This window comes from Aythya fuligula, chromosome 2 (assembly GCF_009819795.1).
Source record: "Aythya fuligula isolate bAytFul2 chromosome 2, bAytFul2.pri, whole genome shotgun sequence".
NCBI classification, from domain to species: domain Eukaryota; kingdom Metazoa; phylum Chordata; class Aves; order Anseriformes; family Anatidae; genus Aythya; species Aythya fuligula.
Window position 1 is genome coordinate 101843806 of NC_045560.1, and position 20352 is coordinate 101864157.

Consider the following 20352-nt stretch of genomic DNA (forward strand, 5'->3'; position numbering starts at 1 on the left):
TATTTGTGGCACAAATAACACAAAACGTTAGCACTTTTTATTCATACTTTAAATAAATGTAAATAAATGTAAAACAGGTTGGAAAACTTTAGCTCTTTGAAACCTTATGATATTTAAATAGCAAGATTGAAGTACTCTGATTTTATGGGTGAAGGGGAAGAGTTTCCATAAACTGATCTCCAGTTCTCCAAGAAGTTTAAATCCACTTCTTAACATTAGTAAGAGAACTGTGACCTCTTTTTATTTATTGTATTCTGTGCATCGTCACTCTTTCTCTCTGAACAAGCACAGCTCAACACTTTGGAGGTACAAATAGCTAGGAAGAAGCATCTTATCCACTTTTGTTAATGTAATTGAATAAGAATATTCTGAAGTTCCAACTTCCTTAAATGAGTTCTTTCATCATTTTTTTTTTTCTCCCCACAATAATATTTTTATAATTTTAAAAATGTTTGGAATCAGTGTCAGTATTTACTGAATCCACAACAGCTGTGACCAACTGAACAAGTATTTTGTAAAGAAAGATTATGAAAAAAGTTGCAATAGATGAATAAACATTTACCTGATTTTCTGTATAGTGTGCTGATTAACAGATTATCTCTCGATGAATTGTTGAAATAAATATGAGAAAAGTGTTAATGCCATTTCATAAAGAATTGTCAGAGAATGTGGCAGAATGTTTTTTTTTTTCTCCTTTACTGTAAGTACTATTAAAGCACTCAAACAATCATTTAGTTCCCAGCACTAAGCTTTCAATTTTAAATTTCTGATCACTTTAGGTATTACTTGTTGATGTACTGCACATTTGTTTTTTATTTATTTATTTACTCATTTATAGAGGTCTATCTGTTATGACTCAACAGCAATATATTGCCTGAAAGTCCAGGAGGAATGTACGGTAATAGTAATTGGTATTGTGAATTTGTAACAGACCAAAACCTAGACCTGTTATGTTACATATTATTAAAAAAATAATAATAAAATAAAATAAAAAAAATAGAGGAGGAAACCAGGCAGTGACAAACAAATCTAATTTTCTTTCATGAAAAGGAGAATGATTTATGGGTTATATACTGCTATATACTGCTATACAGAACTTTTTGATTTAGCTGCCATGATAATCTGTCATGATTTTCTCATGAACCAGTTAGGGGAAATATAATCTGGAAAAAAAAAAAAAAAAAAGTGTTACACAGAGGAAATCCACAGCTCTGGAAAACACCAGGAGAGAAATAATGACTGATTTGATGTCAAAATGAAGTCTGGAAGTATACAACTACCTGTGATTCTGCAGGTCTGTGACCTGATTTATTTATTTATTTATTTATTTATTTATTTACTTACTTACTTACTTACTTACTTACTTACTTTATTTATTGTTGGTATTTTCATGGATGATACTTTTTCTGGATAACCAGCAAGCACTATATCTAAATCGTTGACTCAGGTGAAAAAGGGCAGAAAATATACTGTCTACTGAAAATGTTGAATAGCTGAGCACTGGATTAGACTGATTATATGGATAAATGTGCTTTTATAAATACATATAGGAATAACCCAATGGAAAGATAAAAGACTGAAACATAGTTGGCTAGTGAGTCTAGGGATTAATTTTACAGGATTTTTCTGCAAAACAGTTACTATTTTTTATTTTATTTTTTTGTTATTAAATGTTCAAAGTCTCTTAAAATCTCTTAAAATCTCTTTTAAAAGCACTTTTTTTAAGTGCTTAAAAATAAAAACCAAGGACAACCCTACATTTTTGTTTATTCACAAATTTGCTACCTAATCTAAGAGCTTCAATTTTCGGTTGTATCACTGATGTTGAGTCTCTTCATTTTGTAGCTACATTAATTGAAGCAATTGATGTTTAAACTAAATGATATGCAAATTAAATGGTATGATTCTCTAATTGCCTCATTGTGCTTGTTGATTTATCCTATAGACCTTCTACAAGAAAATAGGTTGGACATGTAAAGTCATGATAATTCCTCCATTATTTCTTCTTCTGTCACTACATCTAGACAACTATAATAAACTGGTGGAGACAAGGAACAGACTTTTGTTTTGGTTTATCAGAGTATGAAAAATGAATATTTAAAATGTTTTCTTCACCTACTTGGAAGCTTTTAGTAAGGCAGAAAAGCACTCCTTTTAATGTAGTTAATAGTTTATCTGCAAATAACTATATTTCAAACCAAACTATTTTATAGTGAAGATATTCTTGTTATAAATTTAGGTTTTTGATGTAAGTCATAAGCACAGTTACAGGTACCAAGTCAACAAAAAATACACCAACAAAGATTTGTGTCATATTATGCTGCTGCAATTTGTTTCTGTAAAGTTCTCACCTTTACATTTCAAAATGGTTAGATCCTGAAATACTGGAATTCCTATGTAAACATCTAAATTCAATTATTCAGTTAATTTGTATTTAATTTCTGATTAATTCTGATTAATTCTTAGATCTGATTAATACAGAAAAAAGCATTGATTTGAAAGTTGAGCAATCTCATTTTCTTATTTTATCAGCTTAAATTTTTAGAAGAAAATTTCTGGAATTTAATCTTATTAAAAATGTCAAATAATAACATTTTCATAACTAAGTATTACAGAACTTATGAATATATTAAAGTAATTTCAAAGAGGTGTGACTCCATATTTAGGATAATATAGTTTGTGGAGGAATAAAATAAAATTTACCTGTGCTTTTGACAAATGCAAAGGGAATAAAATATGTTTTTGATACTTATGCAATTAGCTTATATATTGCATATACAGAAGTCTCTAAACTTGGCTTATTTACCTCCTTTTCTCTATTGCATTTCTTCCCTCATGTGTATATCACTGTTTTTATCAGTGTGTTAACCCACTGGACTTAGTCTAGACAAATGAAAATATATACTTTTCAGTATGACTATTTTTACTTCTGTACTGTTGCTACGAAGACTTATTCTGTACAGAGTAACTTCTTGCCATTAATCTTAACTAATGATAGCTGTTGTTATCCTCTTAATTCATTCTTTATACATTGCACTGGCATTCTCAAAAAACATGCATATATATGTATATATGTATATATGTATATATGTATATTAGTTTTTGAGTCTTTTCCCAAACAGTAGGATTTTGTTTTTATTGTTCATTCTGTGCTTTATTTGTGAAGTCTATCTTCTCTAGTACTTTTGGTTCTCTCAATGTAAGATTGATGTCCAGACTATGTTTATCTGGTTTTTAGTATGCACTTTATTTTGAAGGATCATTCATATACTTTTCTACATAAAATGTGGTACTTATCAAATTGTGGTAACACAGTATCCAGGAAAAAACATAAAACTCCCAGAATAATTTTTTTTTTCCTTTGAAAAGTTCCGGAATACTTATTTGAAGTGTTTCCATAGCACAGTGCATTCAGCAGGCCTGTTTTGAGCACTGATGATTTCACAGTTGAACTTCACCTTTTGGATAACTGAATATTGTTTAATGCAACACACAAAAATCTTTATTTCTAACAGTAGATTGCTATAAGAATGAGATTACAAACAAAGTTAACACCTCCAATAGATAGCAATGGGAAAATATTTTTGTCTTATACATGATGTTTTCCTTGTCAGCTGAAGAATGAGTAGATGCTATAACTGCAATGTGACACGTTTATCTGTAAATATCTTAGAAATCATCTTTCATTCTTTCGGTTACAATTTTTCCATATATCACTTTAAATCATCACATTTCCAATTTTCCATATTTCCATCATGTTTTAAATCCTATAATTACTTTCCATGAGACTTTTCTGCAGTATGTTTTTACTTCTAATAATATGCATCATTCAGAAACCAGCAAAAGAGAAGGTCAATTTCATGCTTCAATGCTATAAAGTGGGAGTCTGTTATCATGAATGTTTCCAATGTCTTTTATGTGAAACATCTAAAAATGATAAAAGCTTCATACACACTGGAGAATGTACAGGTCAGAAGTGATAATGAAGCTTGATATCTTCTGTTAATGTTTTGTTTGGTAAAGGACTCACTGTACAGTATGCTTAATTAAAACAACTCACCAATTGCCAACTCTTTGTTTTCTATTCCCATAACTTTGTATTCTTTATAAAAATGTGCAGGAAAACTTCTTCATAAAACATCAGAGATGTGCAGTCTAATCTTTTCTTTTTTGTCCTATCACAAGGAACACTTCTGGGAAGAGTCAGTCTCCCTCTTCTTTAAGAATACCTCCCCTGTGAGATTGTCAATAAGAAACCCTGAGCTTTTGCTTCTCCAAGCTGAATCTCAGCCTCTCCTTAAAAGACAGATGCTCAAAGTCCTTGGTCAACTTTGTGGACATTCACTGGACCTGTTCCAGTATGTTTCACATGTCTCTTTTGCTGGGGAGCCCAGAACTGGACCCAGCATTCCAGGTCTGACCTCTCCAGCAAGGGAGGTAATGTCGTATAATACTGTTTCATAAACCATGAATTATGGTTGATAGGTGATTACTACCACTAGTAGTAATCTACCACTATTTCTTAATAGAAATATTAAGAAATTAATTTCCAAATAATTAAGAAATTAATTTCTATTAAGAAATAGTGGTAGTAATAAAAATTACCAATAATAGAAAGTGATATTAATCTAATCTAACAGTAGACTAAGGCTATACAACATCTTCCTATTTAGAGTATATTTCATATATAACAATTTTAAATTTGAGAATCCAAGTCCAAAAATTGGGTAGCTCAGAAAGATTGATAAATGAAAAATCTGCACTGGTATATCCCTTTCTTTATTTAATTTTTCTATTTTTCTTCTATATCAAATTATCTATATAATTTGATATAATTTGTTGTTGGAGGTTCATTACTTTCCAAAAAAAGATTGTATGTTTATGGTAATGACTTCTATACTTCCTTTCTTCCTCCAATACTTTGATTCAATTTGCCTGATTTGGGGTATTTTTTTTTTTCATTTGATCATGTTTTTGACCTGATTTTTCCCTTTAGTTTTCCATTGTATTTTAGATTTACAATGTATCTGTAATTTTTCTGGCATCATTTTCTCTTCTGATTGAATGTGCTCATATTCTCTGGATAGATGTGTTTATTGACTGCATTTTATGCAACATCTTGTATTCTATCTCTGCTGTTTTATTTTTAAGCTTATTATTATTATTTTAAACATATTATTAATAATCATATTATTTAAAATAAAAATATTAATAATTAATACTAATAATTTTATTTTAAAGAAAATTTGCTTCCTGGCTGACTTGCTGAGTTTGCTGCTGCCAAACATTGCAGTCTTGTTTTGTTCATCATTGGATTTTCTAAAACTACAATGTTGTGTTATTGTATTTACATCTCAGTATAAGGTTTTTGTTAGTAGTTTCTTGGATCATTTGCCAGGACCTTCATTCAAATAAATCTTTGATACTGAAGCCAATGTATTTTCAAAAATAACTTCATACATGCTGCTGAATCCACTTTAAAAGAGTGGATGAAAAAATTCATCAGTTTTTTATTACCAACATGCAACTAGTCAGTATCATTTATTTTATTTAATTATTTAAACATAACATATCCTTTATTTTTTTGTTGTTTGTCTGTTTGAAATTATGAGCAGTCTAACTGCTTTACCAGTACAAGAAGGGCAACAAAATAAGAGGATATAGTATTATGGGCAACAAGTAATTCTCCTGTCATAATCCCTTACCTACTAAAATATGTGCTCTTCAAAGTTTTGTTGTTACTGCTGAAAATTTCACTAAAAGTTTTCAATGTTACCCTTTTAATGCATATACATATTTTCTTTTGCATGACTTCAAGTAATCTCCAGTTTGTCACTGGGTAATAGTCAGTATACGGGCATTCAATAACTTTTTTTTTTTTTTTTTTTTAATCCATGAATGAAAATAGTGGTTTAAAATTTTAATATTACAATATTACTTTTTGTTCGTTTGTTTGCTTGTTTGTTTAGTTAGTAAGACATCAAGAATGCAATAGCTTGAGTTAATATAGTACATTAAAACTGATAATCCAGTCATTCCGCTAAACCAGTCTTTTGTGATCAGCAGATTTTTGTGTATGCCATGCAACACAAGCTGTTCATATTGGAGAAGTATGGAGATGTCTGAGCTTTGTTTCATATTGTCCAGATGTCCTCCCCTGTGTTGCTATGCCATATTAGAACTTCAAAAGGCTAATTTCTCTGCTTCTTTCTCACAGGAGGCAATGGTACTGTGATTAACTTTTTTTTGTATATAATTAAGAGAAAAATAAAATGTTAAATTTCTTTGGTACTTATAAGATACTTACTTATAAGATACTTATAAATTCGAATACTCTGAAGTTTACTTTAATCTTTTCTCATTGGAAAAAAAAAATTAATAACTGGACATTTCTTGCATTTATTGCATACTCAAATTAGAACTGTGATGAGTTGTTACCAAAAGGAAGTTCATATATCTATGAGGTTTAAAGAATGGTTTTCTTAACTGTTAGTGACTTGAGTTCTAGTGAGTCATTTGCTGAAAAGGTGTGCTGTGTCCAGCTCAACTGAGAATTAAGTAGTCTTCCTGTCCTGCTGTTCAATATGCCTGTCTATGAGGTATAATCTCAGGCTGCAGAAAGAAGTGTTGTAGCTCTCAGCGGACTCCATACCTCTAGGAGGCTTAGTACTAAATTGATGCATTAAGGACATGCAGGTTTAGTCAATGAGCACGTACAGGATTTTTGGCTACCAGCAACAAAATACAGTTGAATTGTTTTCCCCACTTTTCTGATTTTTTATTTCCATGCTTTCAATTAATAACTATATAATGAATGTAGATAAACTCAAACAGAATGAAGACTGGATCCTGAATCATTCATCTACTGTTATGGAAAAATGCATGCAGAAGTCTCTCCTTGGGTAAGATGATATGCTTAGATATATATGCTTCAGTTAAGTATTGGAGAGATTTCATAATAATTAGAAATTATAATAATAATTCATAATAATTAGTAATTCACTAATAATTACAAGCTGCAGTAAATAGTCTCCTTTTAAACCAAGAACTTCCTTCTATAATACATTAATATTATAGAGGGAAGAAATTGAATCTGTGAAATATGCAGTTTTTGCAGATTATTTAGGTAGAACTGGTGAAACTGCAACCAATGTGATGCCTGTAATATCTAGTTGGTGTGATGTCATCTGTTGATCTTACAAGGACATTCTAATTTCACTGCAGTTTCTGCTAGGATGTGGTATTTCCCTTCTGATGTGAAATGGCAATTGAACCTGAAGTAAAAAAGCCAAGTACCTGTCTCTTGGAATGATAAATAAGATAATTAAGGCACTCCCAGCACTAGAATATAAATAGCAACTTTTGATTTCTTTAGTAAGTACCTGTGCAAATGGCTCTGTGTTTCTAAGGGTTAATAAGAAAACTGGTCTAAAACTGGAAAAAAAAAAAAAAAAAAAGTCTTTAATTTGTCTTTAATTTTGTCTTTAATTGTTAATCTAGAATGCAGATGTTTTGACAAACATTGAAGTGGGCTGATTTGCCAGAGACAGCTGATGAAACTTCCAGATAACCATGGAATGACTGTTATAAGTTCACTTTTAAAAACCTTCCTCCCTAAAATCTAAAACCAAATAATATTTCCAGTAAAGCATTTTAAGAGTAACTGAGTCCTACATGTTACTTTAATTATAAAATAATCACTTTAATTCTGTAACCAACCTGAAGCCCTCTCTCCCTCTCTCTCTGGGCTTAATACAGGGAGAAAAAGTGCTCTTTCTTATTTAATTAGTAGGTGCATTATTATTATTTATTAATAATTATTTATTATTATCATCATCATCATCATCATCATTTATTATTTATGCAGATCTGTTGGACTTTCCAAATTGTAGCCCTGCAAATAGCTGTGCACTGTGATTTTATTCACATTCTGTCTTTTTGCAGTAAGTTATTATTGTGTTTTTTGGCTGGCTATGTTAAATCCAATGACTTTCACTATATAAATACGAGCAGGAGCACAGGAGGAAAGAGAATAGGAGATTGTTGCATAAGACAGAGAAGATCTAATGAGCTACAGATGCAATCATCCTGTGCCCAGGATCCATAAGATGCATAACATTTCCTGTGATAAAGGTCTTCCGCCCTCATTGCCTTATGGCTAGAGTGAAAGCTCTTTCACTCTGGACTTTCAGGCTACTATGCGAGTAAATTAAAGGGTCTTGTTGAACCTTCCTGGCCTAAGTAATTTCTATTGGTATGTTGTTCCTAATATGGCCTATATGAACTTTTACAGACAGTTGTTTAGCCATCTGTAGGAGCTGATGTGTGCTACCCTGGTTTATTTATTTATTTATTTTTATTTATTTTCCTTCCACCTCAATTTCATTGCTACTTGTATATTTCTTATGTTACTTTTTCTCTTATCTCCTCTCCTTACTTCATATCTCATCCAGTATATGCTGCCCCAGTCCATTTCCATGTTCATTGTCTCTCAATAATTTATTGTCTTTGAAGCACCTTCAGAATATGAATAAACATGAACTAACGTGATATTTGGTGTTCTAACACCAAATATTTACATGTAGTATCTCATCCTTCACCTTGTGCTAAACTCTATGCAGAAAGTATGATCCATGTTTGCATAATGGGACTTCAGTCTTTTCTGAAGGCACTCCTGGAATGAATGTAATCATATAGTGAATCACGGTTATATGCTAATTATTCAGAACAGTAATAAAGGTGCTTTTTGCAAGTCCAGGTTCAATCAGTCCTTGGATTTGTTTAAATATAGTAAGCATTATAAAAACTGTAAAGTGTTCCTAATTTGCATTTCAGAACTGTGCGAAAGCATAACGATGGGCTTTTAGAAGTGCAAATTTTTTTAGTGTCTTTCTTTATCAAGGGATGTTCTTGGATTATAGATTCAAACTTGATTCACCAAAGGAGTGACATCGAATTTAGAGCAATTTACATCCTTACGTAAGTTTTAAACTATATGAAAAAAGAAAAAGTAGTGTTTTATTTATTTATTTATTTATTGGACACCATTCATACAATATTACAAAACCTATTTTGTCATCCAGTTTTTCAAGCTACAAACCAATCTTTTAATTCTATGTAATCTACATAATGTATGGCAACATATGTATTATGAGTAGACATTATTATGAGTAGTCATACGCTGCTGTCTTTTAGTATTATTAACATTTATTAACATTGCCCATCTATCTATTTATTTATTTATTAAGGCTCAATCGAAATCTCTCCTGACCAAAATGTTTTCCTGAAAAAAAAAAAAAAAAAAAAGATTATCACAAATGATGACAGCAAAAAATATTGCAGACTTAATCAGACTGGAAAAAATGTAGAAACACTAAGGAAACTGAGGAAAGTTGTGGTACCTTGGAAAAGCTTGATTCAGACAATAATTTTATTAGTTGACAGGAGTTCAGACAGGGACATTTATGTATAGAAATTCTGTGTTACACCTAGAATTTAAACGGTTTTTGAATGAGATATTCTTGTCAGCAGTCTTGGCTGATGATATATATATATATATATATATATATTTTTTTTTTACCTGAATTAGAAGGTTTTTATTGTTATAATTGTTGTTGTTATTATTATTATTATTATTATTATTATTATTATTATTATTATCTGTCTTCTGTTGTCTTTCTTTCCCCTTTATCTTTTTAGCCTAAAGATTAAAACTATCTTGAAGGGCCATAACATTTTTATTCTTGATATTCTATAACCCAACCTCAGTGTAATTGAACTAGCATGTTGAAGTCAAGCACATATTATATAGGGAATAAAGACTCCAAAGTCTTTAAGACTCCAAAGTTGATGTAACCAGAGTTTTCATTTATGTGTTACATACTGATGAGACAGGTGGAGTATAAGGAAATATGTGCATTAACTTCATGTTAACAATGTGTTAACTTTGCTTTCTCTATCTATGCTTGTTGAAGACAGTATTGTCTATTATCTATGCTTGTTGAAGACAGTATTGTAGAATGACATCCAACTTTTCATACATTTTGTGGCTCTTAATGATATAAAATGAATTAAAATTACATTTTTTGAGAGAACATAGAAGATGGCAATATAATATTACCATGGGAAGGGAAAGGGGTGTTGGAACTAGATGATCTTTAAGGTCCCTTACAACCCAAGTCATTCTATGATTGTAGAATATGATATTCCATAGATTATTTTTATAGGTAACACTTCTGTTCTTGTGCCATTTCTCCTAAGAAAGTTGGTTGATGAAATGTACCCTCTGAGGGGAGTTCAGTTTTGTTGCATTTGTTACATGGTTTGGTATCAGTATTCTATTTCTAAGTATATTTCATTACTATACACACATGAGTGTTCACCTGTCAAAAATATGGTGGAAGAAGATCTTGTGGCTGCTCAGCGTGTTAGCAACTGCTTTTCAGATGGTTCTAGGTCATTTAAAGACTAGGTAACTTCTGCATTTTTGTTTGTTTGTTTGCTTGCTTGCTTGCTTGTTTTTGTTAGTTTGTCCCCTTCAATGGTTCTCAGCTAGAGGAGATCTATGGCATTAATGAATATTAGAAATTATTACAAGAAAGGATGAGCAACAGACATCTCTGTCATCCTTTTTACATAATTTCTCAGGATAATAGATGCTTTAGATTGCATAATCATCTAATATTGTATGTAGGAATCAATTAACATATTTGCAGATTTTGTGGATTTGATTTTAACTTTGGAAATAATCTTTTTTTGGTTGATGAGTACAAGGATACTTGTATGTTCACATTTCTATAATTGAATCAATATTAATATGAGGATTCAATAAGTTCAGCTGAAAAGTTGTACACAATTTTATTTCAACATTAGATATAGAGAAGAGTTCGAAGGATAACAATATATTCAAGATGTCTGTAGCACAAATTTAAGACATCTTTTTTAATGATCTTTTCTAGTTGATACTATTTTGACTAGGACTGTTGCTAGCAGAGAATTTGTTTGCTGTGTAGAATCCTACATATGGGATGTTTAAACTTGTTCTTCACTGCTTCTGCCTTTTTTTTTTTTAAATATATATATTTTTTTCTTCCTTGCCATTTTATTTGCCAAAGTGTCTGCTATGAAATTAATACCTCCTGTTGTTGCTTGAACTAAAGTGTAACATTGGTTTAGATGGCTGTTCATCAATATTTTATTATAAATCACTAAAAAAGGGTCATAGGAATTGAAAACAACCTTGTTTTTATAAGAAAAGGAATACTTATATCTGGATATATATCAGCTTGATATGGACAGATTCAGTATTGTAATGGAACTTATTAGGAAATTAGCTAATTAGGAAATATTATTCATTTTTATTTTAGCAAATTAGCATGGTTTTTGACTTTTTTATAAATGTTAAATATAAATATAAAAACATAATTAGTGATCTGAATACAGACTAATTATTTTAATTGAAATCCTCTTTCAGCCAGAAGTCCTTGTCTTGAGCAGAGAAACTGAATCAAACAGAGCATATCTTCACCAAGCACAGCACAACCTTAACAGAATTCTCCACATCTGTAACACAATAGAATAACAAGAAGGGACTGATATCAGATCTCCATTTGGATGACATTTACAATTTGAAAACCTTGGCTGCTTAGAGAGTTTAAACAGTTTAAGAGTTTTAAAGTGTAATAGAAAATTAGTTTTCAGAATTTGTCAGCTGTCTTGCATCTCTGACCAAGAGATGATGGTTTGAGTACAGTGTAATAGGACAGGAAAGAGAGCAGTACTTCTTCCTCTAGAACCTGACTCATTTGACATCTAGGAGTGTAACAGTGTCCATAATTCTTTATTAAAAATGAAATGGATTGTTCTCTCTTCCTTTCACTTCTTTTACATACCAGAAATGTATAAAATTTTAGACATAGAGAGTAGAATTATAATAGTATTTGTAGTTGAGTGCACGCTGATGACCAAGTATAGCCTTTAAGTTGGTTATTGTGATAGATGAAATGCATTTTGATACAGAGAAGCAGCAGAACAATCTACCTCTTAAAGGAGAAGGGTATTTTATGACATACATATGAAATACAATGATAGATCCATCTTCTTTCACATTCTTATTGTCTACTACAGTACACATCCAAGCTGTTCTTCTTCAGTTTGAAAATAAATCCTAAGAGAAGATCCTCTTTGTGAGTCACTCCTTGAACTTGCAGTCTTGAGTACTAACCATCTATCTACAAATGGTAATGTACATGATTGCTTTTATAGAAATATGTGTGCAACATGCTACAAATAAATTCACTTCATTGCGGTTATAGCCCCTGTCTTAATAGACTTTTTACTTCTTTCCTCTCATTAATTGCAAGAATGGGATATATTTAATAAATGTTTTGACTTATTTATCTTTGTGCTTTTTTCTTGGACTTCCAAGAATCCATATCTAGAGAATCACTGGGGCAGAATAGTGAATAACATAATTCAGAGGAAGGAGTCAAACTAGATGTCAGTGAGACTATTGCTTGAATAAGGGCAGAAATGACACACGTTTCAGTGATAAACAAATATATCTTTGGAAATATATATTTGGAAAGGGTGATATATTTGCTCTATGTTATTTTCTTCAGATTACAGAACAATATACTTCTAAGAACAAGTCTTTGTTAGACTTGCAGTTTAATTAGTATTTACTGATGTAACAATCCAGGTGGTAGAAATATGAACCTGGATATTTTACCTTCTGAAGTTTGGTTTGAGTTTGTCCTACTGATTGTTTCAATACTGTTTCAATAATTATTATTAATAATAATAAATCTCAGAATATTCTTCAGCCACTCCTAACGAATGAATGTTACTCTATTGCAGTTACTTTCATGATAGCAAGATACTTCTTTCACCTTTTATAATGCAAGTAATTACTTCTCAGTAGTAGAAAAATGTATTTTTATGAAAAAAATACCGTTTTACTTGGATCAGAAGTAGTTGGTTCTGTCATTAATCTCAAGAGAATACTTCAGCAATGCTTTATCTTTTAGAATTGTGTAGTTCTACTTCAGTTCTTCCAACTCTTGCCATTCTGGCATATATCAAATATACACTGTTTTAAAGACTCCTTAATTCACAGTGTAACAACTAGTACTCCCAGAATAAATAAAATAATATTTAATGGATTTGTTTATTGTTAATATTGGTGCAAGCTCAATTTGAGAGATGCAATTGTGAATCTTTGCAGAAATAAGAAAATAAAATTACCCAGAAGGTCTCATTAGAACATATTGTTCCTAAACAAAGAAATGTCAAAATTATTAAATTATAATTTGCAAAAAGAGCATTTCAGAGAAAATAAATGCCTGCTGAAGGGACAGACTTGATAGATAAGCATTATATTTTTTGATTTCACTGCTGCAGAAAAAAAGTGAGAAACAGTCATTTCAAAACAAGAAAAGTTTTCACTCAAAAGCTGAATTTAAATGACTAAAATGTAGTAGCTTATATGGAAAGAATGGAAAGAACTTTACTGTAGTAAGGACCTTTTTTTTTTTTTTTCCAAAGTTGTTTAAAACTCTTACACACACGAAAGAAAGCATAAGTAAAAAAAAAAAAAATTGGGGAGATGGATTTTAAAATGTTAAAATAATAGTGTTAAACAACTGTCTGTTTGATAGTTGTATAGATATATAATGAAACTGATATTGAAATCTCAATGAACACCTTAGATTGAATTTTGGGAATTCAAAGATTTTTTACTTATTTATTTTTGATTGTGTGTTTACATCAAACTCATCATGAAGATTTTGACTGTAATGATGACTCCTAGGCACTACATGAATGTGCAAATGATAAGACATTATATTTTGAGTTTAATGGGTAGTTTTTCTAGAGCGTTGTAATTCTGAATCAGCTCCAGATGATTGACTGAAATCCTATGCAATAAAATGTAGTAGGGAGATATTACTATTGTTATTATATGAGTTATAGAGTATGATTCTGGCACTTTCTACTTTTTAAAATCTCTTATAACTTCCTTTTCACCTCAAAATTACCATTGTGCTAAATAAATGACTTTTAGAGATTCTTAATTTTCAGGTGCTTATAGTATATCTCTCTGTATGTTCAATGAATGCTGACAATTTCTACATTTGATTTCATACAAGAAGCTATGCGTATTGTAGCATTACATACCAGTTCTGAACTGCACAATAGTTTTTAACTTTTTATGGTATGTTATTTCTGACAGTCCTTGAAAGCTACCATCATTCATTTACTAGTAAGCTCTACAAACATGGTACTGTGGTCAGTGAAAAGGTTTATTTTTAGCACAGTCATCAACGTAGTTTTGGTGTGTGACAACTAAATTACTATTATTCTAGATGACCACCAGGCATAGTTTGGGACATCCACAAGTCAGGACAAGATAAAACCACCTTGTTTTGAAGTGGAAAATTTGCCTTAACACTGGAAAATAGGTCTTAGCCAAAGCTATTTGCTTGTGTGGATGTAGCTTTTGATGTTACTGTTCCAGTGTATATGTCTGTTTTTGTATGTGTCTTTGAAACAAAATAATGAAACCATGACCTATCTGAAATCAGGAAAATAAGGTCACGAAATATTCTGTTGTCTTTGAGTATATTTCTTTAACAGCATGACAGAATGCATTGTCTCTTTTGTTAAAGTTATCTTTTGTTTTTGGACAAATAATTTCAACTTCATTACATTAATATATACCAGAACTCAGGGGATTTAGACCTTCTGCCCGGTGTTTTTTTAATTGTTCTTGCTTTTGTATTTTTGATGTTTGTTTGTTTGTTTGTTTGTTTGTTTTGTCATGTTAAGGGACTGATTGTGCCATGCTGGGCAATGGCAGAGCTGCATGAGTGTAGGAGCAAAGCTAAAGGTAGTGCTGCAGCTCCTCTGCATAATACAAATTAAAATACACTCTTTGTATCTAAGCAACAATACTACATGATAGTGAAGGAGGACCTCATCTCTTATGTCTAACTTCCTTCAACACAAATGAACCCCTGGAGGCATTTAAACACTTGTTTGTACCCAGGTGTTGCCATATTGCTAAGTTTCAAATATAGTGCCTTATTTGCTTAGTTTAACACATTCTCCAAAAAATCACAAGATAATTGAATTATCTCAATAAATCTCAATAAATGATAGCGTTCTCATCAGCTGTTTAGGATAATACTGTGTTAATCCCTACTTCAGTCAAAACAGTTGGGACTTCTGAAGTTAGTGCAGAAATCACGACAAACAGAATCATAGAATATCCGGAGTTGGAAGGGACCCATAAGGATCATCAAGTCCAACTCTTGGCACCACAAAATTTACAAAATCTACCCAAAAATTCAGACCATGTGACTAAGTGCACAGTCCAAATGCTTCTTAAACTCCGACAGACTTGGTGCAATGACTTCTTCCCTGGGAAGCCTGTTCCAGTGTGCAACAGTGGAGAACCTCTTTCTGATGTCTAGCCTGAAACTCCCTTGCTTCAGCTTGACGCCATTCCTGGGTCCTATCAATGGTGACTAAAGAGTATCAGGTATGGTTACTGTCAATCTACTGAGGGCTAAAACTAATTCATTCGGAAGGATGGAGACAACCCTTAAAACTCTTCAGACGTGGATAGACTAATATGGTGGATTTTTCCCCAACATTACTGCCTTACATTTAGAAAAAATATTGAGATTTCTTCAAGAAAAGCAATAAAACCTTACTATTGAGAATGATAAGTCATCTTTTTGATATTTTTCATTATTTAAAAATATTTAAGAGCAAGAAAATGGTTCATCAGTGCATCTTCTAATCAACACTCACTGTTCCTTTTACTGCTTGAAATGATGGAAATGTTGTTCTTTATAATGTAGGCATCATGGAATGGAATTAGAACTGTTTGAAATAGGCTAGCAGTATTGCCATGGATTCATAAACATGTTTCTTGAAAAAATGAAATGGAAATTGCGATGTAATAACTGTAAACTGAGAGAGCAAGCACATGTTTTATATGGATCTGTGCACTGACAAAATGCTCTTTGAGATTAAAATCTTTTTAATCTCAAAAAGCTGTAGTCATTGTGATCTTCCATGTTGATTTTTCAAGTTAGGAAAAGAACTACTTTGGAAACCAAATTTTGCTTTACAACCCTGAGTTCCTTTTAGATTAATAGGAGACTGAAAATTAGTGAAGCCAGAACTAATTTTTCTCTATGAGGAAAGACAAAGACTTACCGGCACAATCAGCGAAAAAAAGCTGCTATTCACAAACTTCTTATCCTTTCTTTGTGTCCTGGATATAATCAAAGGTTCATATGAAAATGTAATTCAGAGCATGAACAGATATTTAGCATTTTTGTTCTTTCAGAAACAAATTTTGATAGGTGCAGGGCACAAAAATATCCTATTGGATTTGTTCAACAGCATGGTTACCTAGTCTGTCAAGGACAACTTTTACCAATACCCAGAATGTAGATTGGTACATTTTTATTTCTTTTTCTCTTTACTATCTGAAGAATAACTTGCTGCAATAACACTCTCTAAACAAGTAATTACATTCAGTGCTATGCTCTTGAAGTTAGAAAGGTGTCTGCATCCCAACCACAGTCTGACATGAGAACAAGCTAAGCAGCAGATGTCTTATTTGTATACCCATATCCCCATCAACAAGTTGCATGTAATACTGTTAATTAAAGCACAACTCTGTAATTTTCAAAGAGCTAATGGATCAGTCTTGACAAGCTATATAATCAAGAATAAAAGCAAGATCTATAAGACATACTAATCTTTCTTTCATTTTTCTACCATAACGATATCTCTTGGGAGAGCAGCAGCCATGAAAGATAAGCAGTGCAGAAGTCAGTTTGCTTTCTGTGGTTGCTGAGCCAGTCTGAACACCTGCTCTGCTCTTGTGTAATTTCTCTGCACAGAGCTTCAAATAGAGTTTAATGATCCCCCGCAGCATTTGTAATGAAAACAGAATAAAAGCTCCATACAGAGGAAATAAATGCATCTCTTGAGTTTTGAGTGTTGACTTGAGAAACAGAAGAAAACATGTTTCTTCAATATTAACTAAGACTTTCACACTGAACTCGAGGTAGTCAATTGTTCTTCAGTTCTGTGGCCAAACAAGAAATAAGGAAAGATTGTTATTGTTTTGCTCAAACTGGCAAAGGAAATCTGGTTCAAGAATGAATAGCAACTACAACAAAACAATCAAACAAGAAAAATCTTTTTTTTCAGGAGTGTATTTGGCAAAAAGACTACACTGTGCTCTTTCATATGTGACCCTTGTATAGGTTATCTGGGCTTCGTCTCTGAGCCAAAGTGACAATACCCAGTCTTACAAAACAGGTAACTCCTGATCTGAAGAGTCTGAAAATGATTGCTAGCACAGACAGGGTGATCTCCTTATCTTGTGTCTGGTTGTCCACCTGTGTAAAATTGAATGATTCTGCTGATTTCAGTAGAGTAATGCCATTCACAGTATTGAGACCCTGTGCGTTATTTGCACTGTCAGTTAGTACTTGAGATCAGTTCAAAGTTTTTGAGCCTGATGTTTACTTCAATATAACTTGAAAATTGATTTTACTTATTTATTTATTTTCCCCACATTTGATGGCTGTCCTGGTTTCAGTTAGCACAGAATTAATTTTCTTCCTAGTAGCTGGTGGAATGCTGTGTTTTGGCTTAGAATGAGAAGAGTGCTGATAACACCCCGATGCTTTAATTGTTGCAGAGCAGTGCTTATACTAAGCCAAGGACATCTCAGCCTTTGCTCTGTCCTGCCAACGGGCAGGCTGGGGGGTGCAGTAAGAGCTGGGAGGGGACAGACCCAGGACAGGTGACCCAAACTAGCCAAAGGGGTATTCCATACCATCTGACGTCATGCTAAACAATATATAGGGGTGGCTAGCCGGGGGGAGGGGGCCGGACTGCTCGGGGTTAGGCTGGGCATCGGTCAGCGGGTGGTGAGCAATTGCATTGTGCATCACTTGTTTGTACATACTATTATTACTTTCGTATTATCACCATTGTATCATCATTATTATTATTGTTATTATTATTTTTGTTATTTTTTTTTTTCCTGTCTTATTAAACTGTCTTTATCTCAACTCACGGGCTTCACTTTCCATTTCTCTCCCCCGTCCCAGAGAGGGAGGGGGGAGGGTGAGCGAACGGCTGCGTGGTGTTTAGCTGCCGGTCGGGTTAAACCACGACAATGGCCTTGAACAGCTAGGGAAAACTTCTCAACTTATCAGTTTGGGGTAAGAGATAATTTCTGCAGTGTGATAATTCTCTTCAAAATAATTTTAGCTTGTAGGGTTTGACTGTCCTGGTTTTGAATCACAAAACACTTGCCAAGGTATCTTATAAATATTTAAATTGTTGATTAAATTGATGAGCTTTTTAAGGTGACACCTGTTCACCAGCACCTGAAACAAACAAAGAAACAAACAAACACACACACAAACAAAAACAAAGAAAGAAAAAAAGTGATTTAATTCATAGTAGAAAACAAAGTTGTTCTAAATCTCTGCTAACTATCGTAATACGTATTTCAAATCCCATTAATTAAATGTGTTCAATAAAACCAATTTACACTGCTGGAGTTTTTGCTAGTCTATCTTAAATGTCATACAACCACTTACAGAAGAGTTCTCAGGGCTTTTAGTGTTGCTGCAGTACATGGGCTGCGAGGGGTATTGTGGAAAGACATTGCCTTACCACAGTGCCATCTGCTTGAAAGTGCTGGGGGTAATGCTGAATACTTTCCTGAGTTTCATGCCATAAAAACAGTGAATAGGAGCTCATTAGCCTACAGCAGTTTCCATTGTAATCACACTACATTCATGCAGAGAAAATTGCCTGCCTGAACAGTAAGTCCTTCATAGTGTTTAACACTGGTTGGATTCTTAATGCCATTTCTGCAACATGGATCTCTTCAGCTGTTTTCTAAAAAGGAGGAAGTTATTGTTGATTTTCTACTCAACATTCTTCAATGTCTAATGGGAGTTAACACTTTAGAGAAATGGTCTAAAATGGAGAACAGTTTCATTATCAAAAATTTGATTCTCTGAAATAATTTTCCTAGAAGAAAAAATTAATTACCTTGATAAAGAAAACAAAACAAAACAAAACAAAACAAACAAACAAACAAACAAACAAACAAACAAAAACAGTAGTTCAGATATCAAATAAATAAGCTCAAATCATGCAAAGTGGAATTAAGTAGATTACAAGCCCTGTGAAATATTCCTCCACTATTATTCTCTTTTTGCAAATTGAATAATTCTTGTAATTTAAAAGGTTGTTGGACTCTGATAATTTCAATTAAAAAAAAAAAAAAAAAAAGAGAGAAGCAAACTATGCTCTACAACATCTGAGTTCCATCATGATGGAGTCTAAACATAAATGATGAATGGACTGAACCATCTATGTCTTAAATCTATATCCACTGTTATTCATAGAGCTGTTCTGATTTCTTCTAGTTACAAGATTCAGTCAGAAGTATGTCGCTGCTTGTATAAGGTTAGGTTGGATAGTTACCCCAATCTACTGCCCTACTAACAGTAAATATGGACCAACAGTAGGCCTATGTTTTTGGTGGGAAAAACACTTAGAGATTCCTCAATACGTTAAGATTGCTTTGTAAGTACAAAGTTTTTGTTTCACCTCAGCAATATGATTAACTTCAAAGCCCAATTTCTGGCATTTTTAAATTGTATTTGAAAGCAAACTTCTGTTAGTGGTTATTTAGGTGTAATTCTTGCTGCTAACAAATGGTTTTACTTGTTAATTTCATATTCTTTTTAAAGGAAAATGTCTGTAGCCATCAATTAAACAAGCTTCATCTGAGTTGCTGTTGCAGAATCTTAAAGATAAAGAACATCTCATAATTCCGAAGCACTCATTCCCCATCCTATTTATTTTAACAGGTATGCTGCTTTTTACAGCAGCATTCTGTATAACTGAATTATTCATAGCCCCAATTAGCTTAATTATGCTATAAAAAAATTTTTGGGTGTGGGTTAGGATGAAACAATCTACAAATACTTATACATTTACACATAAGTGTACAATTTTCTGTAATGCTTAAACACCTTTCTAATCTCTAATCTACCTTCTGTGGTGGTTTTACTTAGGTGGGCAGCCGAGCTCCACCACAACTGCTCTCACGCCCCCTCCTCTAAGATGATGGGGAGAAAATACAATGAAAAGGGCTCAAGGGTTGAGATAAGGACAGGGAGATCACACAGTAATTACTGTGATGGGCAAAACAGACTCAGCATAGGGAGATAGTAAGATTTATTGCTTATTACTAACAAGCTAGAGAAGTGAGAAACAAAGGAAAGAAAT